The sequence below is a fragment of the Bison bison genome, unplaced genomic scaffold (genome assembly GCF_000754665.1).
Source record: "Bison bison bison isolate TAMUID 2011002044 unplaced genomic scaffold, Bison_UMD1.0 scf7180017864487, whole genome shotgun sequence".
Taxonomy (NCBI): Eukaryota; Metazoa; Chordata; class Mammalia; order Artiodactyla; family Bovidae; genus Bison; species Bison bison.
This window is the reverse complement of record NW_011495047.1, coordinates 3106145-3119415: the sequence shown is the minus strand read 5'-3', so window position 1 is coordinate 3119415 and position 13271 is coordinate 3106145.

Sequence of the window (13271 nt, the reverse complement as noted above, 5' to 3'; positions counted from 1 at the left end):
GAATGGACAGGTCCAAGGGACTCTCAAGAGTCTTCTCCAGCACCATAGTTCAAAAGCATCAGTTTTTCGGCACTCAGCTTTCTTCACAGTCCAACTCTCACATCCATACATGAGCACTGGAAAAACCATAGCCTTGACTAGACAGACCTTTGTTGGCAAAGTAGTGTCTCTGCTTTTGAATATGCTATCTAGGTTGGTCATAACTTTCCTTCCAAGGGTAAGCATCTTTTAATTTCATGGTTGCAGCCACCATCTGCAGTGATTTTGGAGCCCCCAAAAATAGTCTGAGACTGTTTCCACTGTTTCCCCATCTATTTCCCATGAAGTGATGGGACCAGATGCCATGATCTTCATTTTCTGAATGTTGAGCTTTAAGCCAACTTTTTCACTCTCCTCTTTCACTTTCATCAAGAGCCTTACTGGAAATACCAAGGTCTTTGTGATAATAAAAAGTGGAACCACAGTTAAAGACATAGAAGTTAAAAGAGGTTAAATAATTGTCTATAGTTGCACTTCAAAGGTAAAACTGACAGTTTTAAAGCCCTTATTTTCTTTTTTAATGTCTGGGGTTTTTGTTATGTGACAATTTTTTGTTACATAATTATATAAAAAAAAATGCTTTCTCTTCTCTTATCAGGCTGCTCTTCTCAGGGTGTCTGCCACATCCAGCTTCCCACCCCCCTACCCAGACATTGTGCATTCAACTATTACATTTCTTCCAGGGGGTTGCCCACTCCCCTTTTTGACCTCATCTATTACCCATAATCGGAGAAGGCGATGGCACCCACTCCAGTACTCTTGCCTAGAAAATCCCATGGATGGAGGAGCCTGGTAGGCTGCAGTCCATGGGGTCGCTATGAGTTGGACACGACTGAGCGTCTTCACTTTCACTTTTCACTTTCCTGCATTGGAGAAGGAAATGGCAACCCACTCCAGTGTTCTTGCCTGGAGAACCCCAGGGACGGGGGAGCCTGGTAGGCTCCTGTCTATGGGGTCACACAGAGTCGGACACGACTGAATCGACTTAGCAGCAGCAGTAGCAGCAGCATCACCCATAATTCAAGGTCTAATTAAAGTTCTACTTTGTTTGTATAACTTTGGCCACTCCAGTCTATAGTAATCATTACATTTATTATACTACTAATGAACATTTAAGCTATAACAGAATGAATTAATATATAGTTACTGTGATATTAAGCCATTTGATGGTTTGGTATCTCTAAACAGATGGAAAACTCCACCAGCAAGACTGCGACACATATATGCTATAGCAGCACACAGCAAAGAACAAAGTATAATACATAATGGAAACATAGTAAATAAAACCTTCTTATTGACTCAGTGATTCATTCATTTGTTCATGATAATTGCAAATGCATATTCTTTGTATGTTAAAAGTTGCAGAGGAATTCTGATTCTGGTACTGAATAAAAAAATGGGGCCAGACTTTCAACCTACTTTGCAAAAGTGTTGGTCGCTCAGTTGTGTCTGACTCTTTGCAACCCCATGGACTGTAGCCCACCGGGCTCCTCTGTTCATGGAATTCTCCAGGCAAGAATACCAGAGTGGGTAGCCATTCCCTTCTCCAGGGGATCTCCTCCTACTTTAAACAACTAGAAAACCAGGTAAAACGCATATAAAACGACATTTTCAGATATTGGACCAGAGGCAGTGTGAGATGATGACTTTCGAGAAAACAGGACTGAGGTACCTGAGTCCTATAATTACTTTGCTTTCTGGAGGCACTTTCCAGACCACAGTGAAGAGAAGGGAAGCAAAGAGAGTCAGGCAGTCTTGCTGAATCAAAAAGAGATTAGAGTTCAGGGATGTTAAGTTGCCTAAAACCGACGGGGCTGAATCTCTGAGGGTATAAAATTACAGAGAAAGAGAGCTACTCAGAGATGTTTAGAAGCCTGCCCTTGAGTCTCAGACTAAGCACTGCTTTATCCATGAATGCCACTGATGAGCAGTAAGCTGAATGATTCCTTGAGTTTCTACAGGGGTGGGAAGTTTGTGTTTGTATCAGTCAAAAGGCCTCTTGACATATGGAGCTTCAAGCAGAGTTCCAAAAATCAAGTATATGTCAAAAAAAAAAAAGAAAGAAAGAAATTATAAAATTGGCCAAACCAATCTATAATTTCAGAAAGACCAGACATTACTTGGGGTTGGTACAGAATTGGGCTGACTGCAGAGGAAGAGAGGAGATATTTTCAAGGAGATAAAAAAATATTTAATTCATAAGTTGATAACAAAGGTATATTTGGCTGTCCAAGTTTATAAAATTCTACATTTAAATGGATATATTTAATTTTATGAAAAGGATACTCTTAAAATTAAATTTATCAGTAAAAAATAATTATGACAGAGCTCCTAGCAAGCAGCCACCATTTAAATTTACATTTTGACATTTTTGCTTCAAAGTTTAAACTTAAAGATGTTATAGGCATGCTTCCAGCACCTGAACCCATACAAAGTCACTTATGTACAGATGGTAATTGAAGTCATTGTTTGGATACAACCAGATGGAAAGAGTATATAGGATTATGTGACAATTTCCTTACCCATTTGGTTTGGTTCTTATCTTAAATTACCCTGAAATACAGTTTGCACTTAAAACTTTCCTATACAGATGAATGCAGAAAAGTTGGAACATTTGTGGGATAATTTGAATAAAAAGAGAGAGCTTCAATAAAAAAGAGAGAGAAAACCTCAGTAGCATTGGAATAAATGAAAAATTTGAAACCCAAATAGATTTGCATTATTTAGAAGTTATTGGATTTCAAACTGAAAGCTTTAAAACTGGTTATGGGAATGCAAAGAGGAACCTGCCCCTACAACCTGCCCCTCCCCCTCTGTTTCTGAAGGCTAAATTAGAAATGACAGCAGGAATTAAATTGTGGAGTTTCAGAGTAGTACATCAATGACAAATAACTATTTTTCTTCCTGTTATGCACTTTGTCAGAAATATTCTTGGGATTGGGTTTTTCCAAAGACTATAAAAACAAATCTAAAACACAAGAAAACACACAATAGCTTTCAGTTCACAAATGAGAGGATATCCTCCAAATACAAGTATCTCATCTTGTCAGACTGTTGCTTAGGACATTCCTGATAGCGCTAAGAAGTTGAAAGCTAGCCGTCAATAAGCATATTCACAGGGCAAACGCCCGTCAGTGGCTCTATTTTTGCACAGCACACTATTTTGTCAAACTTAATACAAACCAAATAGAAGACAGATAGTATTTTTATACAAAATGGAAACTAAGGTCTCCAAATAAAGGACTGTACTTGCAACTTCCTGATCAGACTCTCCCAGATTGTACACATGTATTATTTTAAAGGAAAGAACATTCACATATGATACAATAAAAATTAAAATTTATCGAACATTTTAAAAATAAAAACTGTTTCAACCACTTTAGAAAAAGGAGATAATCAATATGGAGAGACTAGCTACTTTTTGAAATCCATTTTTCAGGAAATGCTCTGATATTTCAGAGACTCCTGGGAAAAATAAGATGGAATGATAAAGAAGTTGATGAAAGTTGCCTTTGTCATCCTTTTTCTTAATTTTTAGCATTATTTTCCAATTTCATTTATTGCCCACTCTAGTTTTCTATACCTGTCTATAAACACTTAGTGTTGTTTCTCTGCCCTTGAGATAGTTCAGTTGAGTTAAGAGACTGTCATTCTTTTTCTTCCAATAAGAATAAAACTAAGAAAATTTAGCCTTGGTTTAATATTCTCTTAAATGCAAACTTTCATTCATAAACTGGGAGAGAACATTTTCGAAGGATTTCTCAGTTTTCTTCCTGACTTGCTCTCTCTGCTCCTTTCTCTCCTTCCTTACCTCCTTCATTTTTATCTACAAATGAAAACAAACACATATTCTTGCCCATATTTCAAATAAGACTCAGGAAATATTTATGATTTCCTCCCCTGCCCAAGGTCACATAGGTTTGACTGGGAGATTATAATCAAGAGCATTTATGCTCTGTTTATCCATTCATGATGTAAATACCAAATTTCCATAGGTACCTGGAACTCTTCAAAGCAATGGAAAGAGGTACTGAATGAGAAAGACCCAGGCTTTCCCTTCCAGTGGTCCATCCAGCAAGATAGATGGGCAATGAGCAAGTACCTGTGAAGGTGAAAAGGCGTGTGAAGGAAATTTAAAAGATGCATTGTAAGTGAATGGCAATGGGGCACAACAGACTTTTGGGATCAAGGAAGTAATCTTCTGAGAAAATGGTGTTTCAATTGAGACCTGGAGAAAAAGTCAAAGTTAGATTAAAAAGTAAGTATGGAGAAGGGAGTGTTAAATTTAAGGGAGCAGAAGGCAACCCAAGTGCATGGAAAATCTGGAGAGTGAAGATGATCAGTATCAAGATAACTTACTTGGGCGAGAGGTCCCTGAATTTTACACTTGTTTTCCTCTGTCTAAATGCTCTATCCCCAGATGGACTTATGGCTCATTGCTTCTCCTCATTCCAGTCTCGGCTCAAAGGCTAAAGTCTTCTTTGATTATGTAATTTAAAATTCAGTACTCCCAGCATTCATTATTTACCTCTATTCTGCATTATCTTTGGATATAAAGTATGCTTCTGTCTCGCTCCCTCATCTAGGATGTAAGTCCTGTAAGAGCAGGAGATCTGAACTGCCTTGTTCTCACTACCAAGAAGAGCTAGGGCTTAGTACATGGAGAGTAAATGTGTGTCAGATAAAAGATAAAGAGACAAGTAGAGAGAAATGAGCACACAGCCAGGAGCAGACATTTTAGGATGCCATATGCTATGAAAATAATTTTCTTCTTTAATGACAATGAAAAAGATCGAGGAATAGATTTAAATAAGGAAATAACATGATTTTTGTTTTCAGAAAAAAATAAGAATACTTTTGTTTTTAATGTGGAGATCAGCTCCAAAGGGGAAGAGATGTATGTGGGGGAGGATAGCAAGGAATTCATTGTGGTATCTGAAGTCACAGATGTTACAAAGAGGTTAAAAAGTTACAGAGCCACCAGGACTAGAAAACTGAAATGCAAGACCCTCTTTGAAAAGGGCTTTGTGTACCTACCTAAGAATTCAAACTTAGCTTTGCAAACAGCATGATGCTATTCTAGGCTACTCTAGGAAGGAGAAAGCTATTTATTGTTTTGGAAGAATGACCCTGATAGCAGCATCTAGAAAGCTGAATCAGGGCTTGATACGAATGAATGTGCCAACTGGAGATAAATGACTTAAGATTATGCAATCAATAAATAGCAGAGTTGAAATTCTGACTTTAGACTTTATGTTACTACCACTAAGTTACCTATTTGTTATGATAATATTACATAACAGCAATAGCGGTGACATCACTTCTAGTTAGATAATTAATTACATCTGTACATGATGGCATGTATTCTTCACAGTAGTCTTGTAAGGTAACTACGATTATTACTTCATATGTGTGTGTGTCTGTGTCTCTGTGTGTGTGTGTGTATACACACATCCTCACGCAACCACACAAGTTGAGTGATGCTGGAGGCATGGGTCTCCCAGACTCCAAGTCTGGAAGACCCACACATTTCCAGTGGCCTTCTTCTATTTGTCCCAGGCTTTGCCTGTAGCTTATGTAGAATCAGCAACACAAGAGACAACTCTACACACATTTCAGGCAAAGACTGGGACAAATAGGAGAAGTCAACAACACAAGAGACGACTCTCCTTGGACTTCAAGGAGATCCAATCAGTCAATCGAAAAAGAAATCAGTCCTGAGTATTCATTGGAAGGACTGATGCTGAAGCTGAAGCTTCAATACTTTGGCCACCTGATGTGAAGAACTGACTCACTGGAAAAGACCCTGATGCTGGGAAAGATTGAAGGCAGGAGGAGAAGGGGATGACACAGGATGAGATGATTGGATGGCCTCACTGACTTGATGGACATGTGTTTCAGCAAGCTCTGGGAGTTGGTGATGGATAGGAAAGCCTGGCATGCTTCAGTCCAAGGGGATTGCAAAGAATTGGACACGACTGAGCAACTGAACTGAACTGAGCTTGCCTGAAGCTGGCACTGAAGTTGGTGCTTTCATTTCTTCCCTCTGTAATTAATGTCCTCTCATCTCTCTTGTTCAAGGAGACAATTCTTTTGGGCTTTCCCTTGTTCAAACAGTCTGAGTAAAGTACCCATTCCCTTGCAATTTGAGTCCTGGAGAATGCGTGGAGCTGATTAAACACACAGAGTTTGGTGATATTAATACTCTTACACAGGAGCAGAGATCACAAGAAATAGCGTGTGAGTCACACAAAGCCATTTCATGGAGGAGAAAATGGAAACTCAGAGAAAGAAAATAATTAAAGACAAACAAAACAGTCACCCTACCACCAAAACCAAACCAAAACAAAACAAAAACAAGTTCTTTTTGAGGACACAACCTATAATCTTTCTATTATATCATCTGCTTTCATAATATCCTCTTATAAATTAGGTTCAAGTATAAATCTTCCCAACCCAAGGATCAAACCCACAGCTTCTGCCTCTCCTGTACTGGAGGGCAGATCGTTTACCATTGTGCCATCTGAGAAGCCATAACATACCATAGAAAGGTTTTAAATTTCAGTTTTAAAATGAAAAGTTTCATTTATAAGGAAAATTCATTTATGCTCAATTCTTTATTCCCATTGGTGCTGGATTATTATAGAATAGGAAATGCTTATACCAACCACTCTTTTGTGAAATTAAATCTGTATCCACTTGTGTCAAAAGAAAGAAACCATACAAAACAACTCAATGAAAATGAAATGAGTATTAATCCTTGCTTACATAACTTGGCTCCTATGGGAAGGCCAGATTTTGATTGTTAGGCAAATCACATTTGCCCAGAAGCTATTTTAGAAAATATTTCTCTAACCAACGGGTGATGCAGTTCTGTAATTCACACGCATTGGTGTTTTACAACGAGCGATTCTCACTTTTTACTGAGACACTTACTATGAAATTAGTTTTGGCTCCACAGAGTCATCATCGTTATTTAAGAAACACTGACTTCTGTTAGAGGTCAAAGCACAAAAACCATTTGGCTTCTGTGCTTGTGCCCAAAATAATTAGTTATATGTAGATTTCACCTTCTTTTTGTGAAGAGCAAGCATAGCAGTGGTCTCCAAGCCTACGGCAGCCGAGTAACGTTGAACGACGTTTGTTGTGTGCAAACATGTCAGGTCTATAGAGAGTTTGGGGGCTGAAATCCAGCCAACATTCAACCTGTTAGCTTCAAGAAAGAGTAACTTCTTTTCCAATTTGTCCAGAGTCTTGCCGAGTTTGGCAGAGGCTGATGAATTATATGACCGTGGGTGAACACTTTTAAGCACTTTTAAGTCGGACAAGACTTAGTGACTGAACCTCAATTTCTTCAACTATTAAAATAATAATGATAATACTTAGACCATAAAATGCATATTATGCAATTACATTGTAAATGCTATACTCAGGCACATGTGTCATCATTCACAATTTTCATGTAATTGGTCCTTTTCCTAGATATATCCTCTCTCTCTTTCCTAGAGAAAATAGTATTTCCTGATAATTATTTCTGGTAAAATTTGTTACCTGATAATTATTCTCTAGCAAAACAAGTTCTACTCCCAATTTGTTAAAATTGGCTCCATCTTTAAAAATTTATTCTGGCAAATGCTGGTGTTATGAATAATTTATGGACAAGTTAGCACAAGAGCTAGAATACTTAGAAGAGAATCTGAAGTGGTTTCTAGCATATATATTTGATGTAGTTAGAAGCAAAAAAAATGTGATCAAAAAATCTGTGCAAATGCATATTGTAATAAAAGATGCAATGTAAATTTCTATCAACTCACTTCCGATGTAAAAATATACCTCTAAGCAGACACTCCTTTTCCCATTTCCCTCTAGTTTAACAGAGAATTCAGTACACATTTCATATTATCCAGAAATAATCCACTCAAATGAAAAGCTCAGGGAGCTATGCAAATTTCATTGAAAAGATTGTAGTAACTTTGTAAGATGTTTACATTACCCACACTACAGCAAATTTCTCAAAACAGGCATATCTAGCTTTAAAAATCCTCTAATCCCCAGAAGCCTGCTCACAGGATTAATCTTCTTCATTTTTATCCCATACAGCTCCTTTCTCCCCACCCTGCACCATTTTTCAGGCTTCTTCTCTCTCCCACTTCCATAAACTGCAACTGGCTCCTTACATTAATACTCAAAACAATTCAGCAAATTGCACACCTACAGTTACACCACCACTATCCAAGCAAGGACCCTCCATTTATTGGGACCTATTTCACCTTAAAATAGCACAGGGGAGAAGGAGGAGGAGGAAGAGGATAAAATCTTGACACTTAGATACATGCATGAGCTTATTTTCTTCGTTGCACAAGATTTTATCGGGTTTCTTTTTACTTTTCTGAACTCTATCTGGCAACCCACAGAGGGGCATGTCCATTGCATTTTAAATGTATTTCTGCTTCTGAGACAGTTCATTCTTCAGCACACAATGGCTTTGTCCAGGTACTTCAAAGAGTTAGGCAATGTGACCTACTTTGTCTGCTTAGTCACTCAGTCATGACTTAGTCAGTCATTCAGCGACCCCATGGACTGTAGTCTGCCAGACTCTTCTGTCCATGGGATTCTCCAGGCAAGAAAACTGGAGTGGGTTGCCATTACATTCTCTAAGGGTTCTCCCCGACCCAGGGATTGAACCTGTGTCTCCTGTGTCTCCTGCATTGCATGTGATTCTTTACCTACTTAGTCATGGAGAGGAACAGTCTGCTTGCAGTAATCTACAATTGTAGAAGGTGGGGTTGGGGAACATTCTTCCCAAAGGCTCTTTGGAGACTTTGGATTCATCCAAGAGACTCTTTGGAGCAGATGATTCCTAGCTGCCAGTCCCAATAATTCTCCTACAGTTGAGAGGTCAGGAGATGTGTGTGGATACAGAGGTGCTATAGGGCACACAAAGGCTCCAAAATCACTGTGGATGGTGACTGCAGCCACGAAGTTAAAAGACTCTTGCTACTTGGAAGTAAAACTATGACAAACCTAGACAGTGTATTAAAAAACAGAGACATCATTTTGCTGACAAAGGTCCATATGGTCAAAGCTATGGTTTCTTCAGTAGTCACGTGCGGATGTATGAGTTGGACCGTAAAGGAGGCTGGAATGCTGAAGAACTGATACTTTCAAATTGTGGTGCTGAAGAAGACTCTTGAGAGTCCCTTTGACAGCAAGCAAAGGGACCAGTCAATCCTAAAGGAAATCAATCCTGAATGTTCATTGGAAGGACTGATGCAAAAGTTGAAACTCCAATACTGTGGCCACTTGACGTGAGAGTTGACCATTGGAAAAGACCCTGATGCTGGGAAAGATTGAGAGCAGGAACAGAAAGGGATGACAGAGGATGAAATGGTTGGATGGACTCAGCGGATGTGAGTTTGAACAAACCCTGGGAGATAGTGAAGAACAGGGCAGTCTGGCGTGCTGCAGTCCTTGGGGTCATAGAGTCGGACATGACTTACTGAACAACAACAACAATGGGGCACGAAAGATCTTAAAATTTTGACACTATTCATTTGCTACATGCTTTTCCCCAAAACAGTGAAAAAAAATCACTTATGACACTTTGCAGGCATGAATGTTAAGCAGTAAATTTTTAGACTGGTTGAACTAGGGCACAGATGGCACCGGTGTAAAATCTTTCTGCAAGTTAAATATACACAAAAGATGTGTTTGTATCCATATCTATGCACAGATATATTTGTTTTCAGAAAGGGAGAAAAGACAAGTTTTTTCTTATCCCAGTGATTCAAAAGAAAATTAAGGAGTGGGATATATTATTTGCATGTGGTTGGGTATGGGTATGAAATGTTTCCTTGGTATCTCTAATTTTCTTGAAGAGATCTCTAGATTTTCCCATTCACTGTTTTCCTCTATTTCTTTGCACTGATCACTGAGAAAGGCTTTCTTATTTCTCCTTGCTATTCTTTGGAACTCTGCCTTCAAATGGATATATCTTTCCTTTTCTCCTTTGCCTTTTGTTTCTCTTCTATTCACAGCTACATGTAAGGCCTCCTCAGACAACCATTTTGCCTTTTTGCATTTCTTTTCCTTAGGGATGGTCTTGATCACTGCCTCCTGTACAACGTCACAGACCTCTGTCCATAGTTCTTCAGGCACTCTGTCTATCAGATCTAATCCTTTGAATCCAACACTCTTGAGAGTCCCTTCAACTGCAAGGAGATCCAACCAGTCCATTGTAAAGGAAATCAGTCCTGAATATTCATTGGAAGGACTGATGCTGAAGCTGAAGCTCCAACACTTTGGCCACCTGATGCAAAGAACTGATTCATTTGAAAAGACCCTAATGTTGGGAAAGATTGAAGACATAAGGAGAAGGGGATGACAGAAGATGAGATGGCTGGATGGCGTCACTGATTCAATGGACATGAGTTTGAGTAAACTCTGGGAGTTGGCTATGGACAAGGAGGCCTGGCGTGCTGCAGCCCATGGGGTCACAAAGAGTCAGACATGACTGAGAGACTGAACTGAACTGAACTGATTGGGTACGGGCAAGTTATACAAACTTAGGAAAATTGGATACAAAGAGAACTGCTATCTGGTCTGTGAAAGAGTGTGGCAAAGACCTGGGGAGTGGACAGTTTTTACCTCTTGCATGCAATCCAGAACCCCCTTAACATGGTGAAGATATGAGTCAAGAATATCAGAAGAAAGTACATGTAACATAAACAGAAGTGACTGTGACATGGATTCTTCAAAGAACTCTTTATTTAATGAAAAAAGAGAGTAATGGTTAATAATACTTCTCGACCTAAAGCCACAAGTGACTATTAAAGATATCAATACTCAGAATGTTTGTAGAGAATGTCAATGCCCCCAGGATTGGAAGTAGAAGACAATGGCAGAATGGGAGGAGGAGACTTGGTTTATGTTAATTTCCCTGGTAAGGACTTCAAGCCCCAAACTGCTCTCAGGTCAGTTCAGGTCAGTTCAGTCACTCAGCTGTGTCCAAATACTTGTGACCCCATGGACTGCAGCAAGTCAGGCTTCCTTGTCCATCATCAAGTCCTGGAGCTTGCTCAAACTCATATCCACTGAGTCAGTGATGCCATCCAACCATCTCATCCTCTGTCATCCCCTTCTCCTCCTGCCTTTAATCTTGTCCAGCATCAGGGTCTTTTCCATCAAGTCAGGTATTGGAGCTTCAGCTTCAGCATCAGTCCTTCCAATGAATATTCAGGACTGATTTTCTTTAGGATTGACCGGTTGGAACTCTTTTCAGTCCAAGGGACTCTCAAGAGTCTTCTTCAACACCACAGTTCAAAAGCAACAATTCTTCTGCGTTCAGCTTTCTTTATAGTCCAACTCTCACATCCATACATGACTACTGGAAAAAACCATAGCTTTGACTAGACAACCTTTGTTGTCAAAGTAATGTCTCTGCTTTTTAATATGCTGTCTAGGTTGGTCATAGCTTAACTACCAAGGAGCGAGTGTCTTTTAATTTCATGGCTGCAATGACCATCTGCAGTGATTTTGGAGTGCGAGAAAATAAAGTCTGTCACTGTTTCCATTGTTTCCCCATCTATTTGCCATGAAGTGATGGGACTGGATACAGTGATCTTGATTTTTTGAATATTGAGTTTTAAGCCAGTTTTTTCACTCTCCTCTTTCACTTTTACCAAAAGGCTCCTTAGTTCCTCTTCACTTTCTGCCATAAGGGTGGTGTCATCTGCATATCTGAAGTTATTGATATTTCTCCCGGCAATCTTGATCCAGCTTGTGCTTCATCTAACCCAGAATTTGCATGATGTACTCTGCATATAAGTTAAATAAGCAGGGTGACAATATACAGCCTTGATGTACTCCTTTCCCAATTTGGAATAGGTCCATTGTTCCATGCCCAGGTCTAACTGTTGCTTTTTGACCTGCATACAGATTTCTCAGGAGGCAGGTCAAGTGGTCTGGTATCCCCATCTCTTTAAGAATTTTCCACAGTTTGTTGTGATCCACACAGTCAAAGGTTTTAGCATAGTCAATGAAGCAGAAAGAGATATTTTCCTGGAATTCTCTTGCTTTTTCTATGATCCAACGGATGTTGGCAATTTGATCTCTGATTCCTCTGCCTTTTCTAAATTCAGCTTGAACATCTGGAAACTCACAGTTCACATACTGCTGAAGCCTAGCTTGGAGAATTTTGAGCATTACTTTGCTAGTGTGTATGATGAGTGCAATTGTGATAGTCTGATCATTGATTGGCACTACCTTTCTTTGGGATTGGAATAAAAACTGACTTTTTCCAGTCCTGTGGCCACTGCTGAGTTTTCCAAATTTGATGGCATGTTGAGTGCAGCACTTTCACAGCATCATCTTTTAGGATTTAAAATAGCTCATCTGGAATTCCATCATCTCCACTAGTTTTGTTTGTAGTGATGCTTCCTAAGGCCCACTTGACTTCACACTCCAGGATTCTGGCTCTAGGCAAGTGATCACACCATCATGATTATCTGGGTCATGAAGATCTTTTTTGTATAGTTCTGTGTATTCTTGCCACTCTTCTTAATATCTTCTTCTTCTGTTAGGTCTATACCATTTCTGTCCTTTATTGAGCCCATCTTTGCATGAAATGTTCCCTTGGTATCTCTAATTCTTGAAGAGATCTCTAGTCTTTCCCATTCTGTTGTTTTCTTCTATTTCTTTGCATGGATCACTGAGGAAGGCTTTCTTATCTCTCCTTGCTCTTCTTTGGAACTCTGCATTCAGATGGGTATATCTTTCCTTTTCTTCTTTGCCTTTCGCTTCTGTTCTTTTCTCAGCTATTTGTAAGGCCTCCTCAGACAAACATTTGGCCTTTTTGCATTTCTTTTTCTTGGGGATGGTTTTGATCATGGCTTCCTGTACAATATTACAAACCTCTGTCCACAGTTCTTCAGGCACTCTGTCTATCAGATCTAATCCCTTGAATCCATTTGTCACTTTCACTGTATGATCATAAGTGATTTGATTTAGGTCATACCTGAATGATCTAGCGGTTTTCCTTACTTTCAATTTAAGTCTGAATTTGGCAATAAGGAATTCATGATCTGAGCCACAGTCAGCCCCCAGTCTTGTTTTTGCTAATGGTAAAGAGCTTCTCCATCTTTGGCTGCAAAGAATATAATCTGTCTGATTTCAGTGTTGACCATCTGGTGATGTTCATGTGTAGAGTCGTCTCTTGTGTTGTTGGAAGAGGG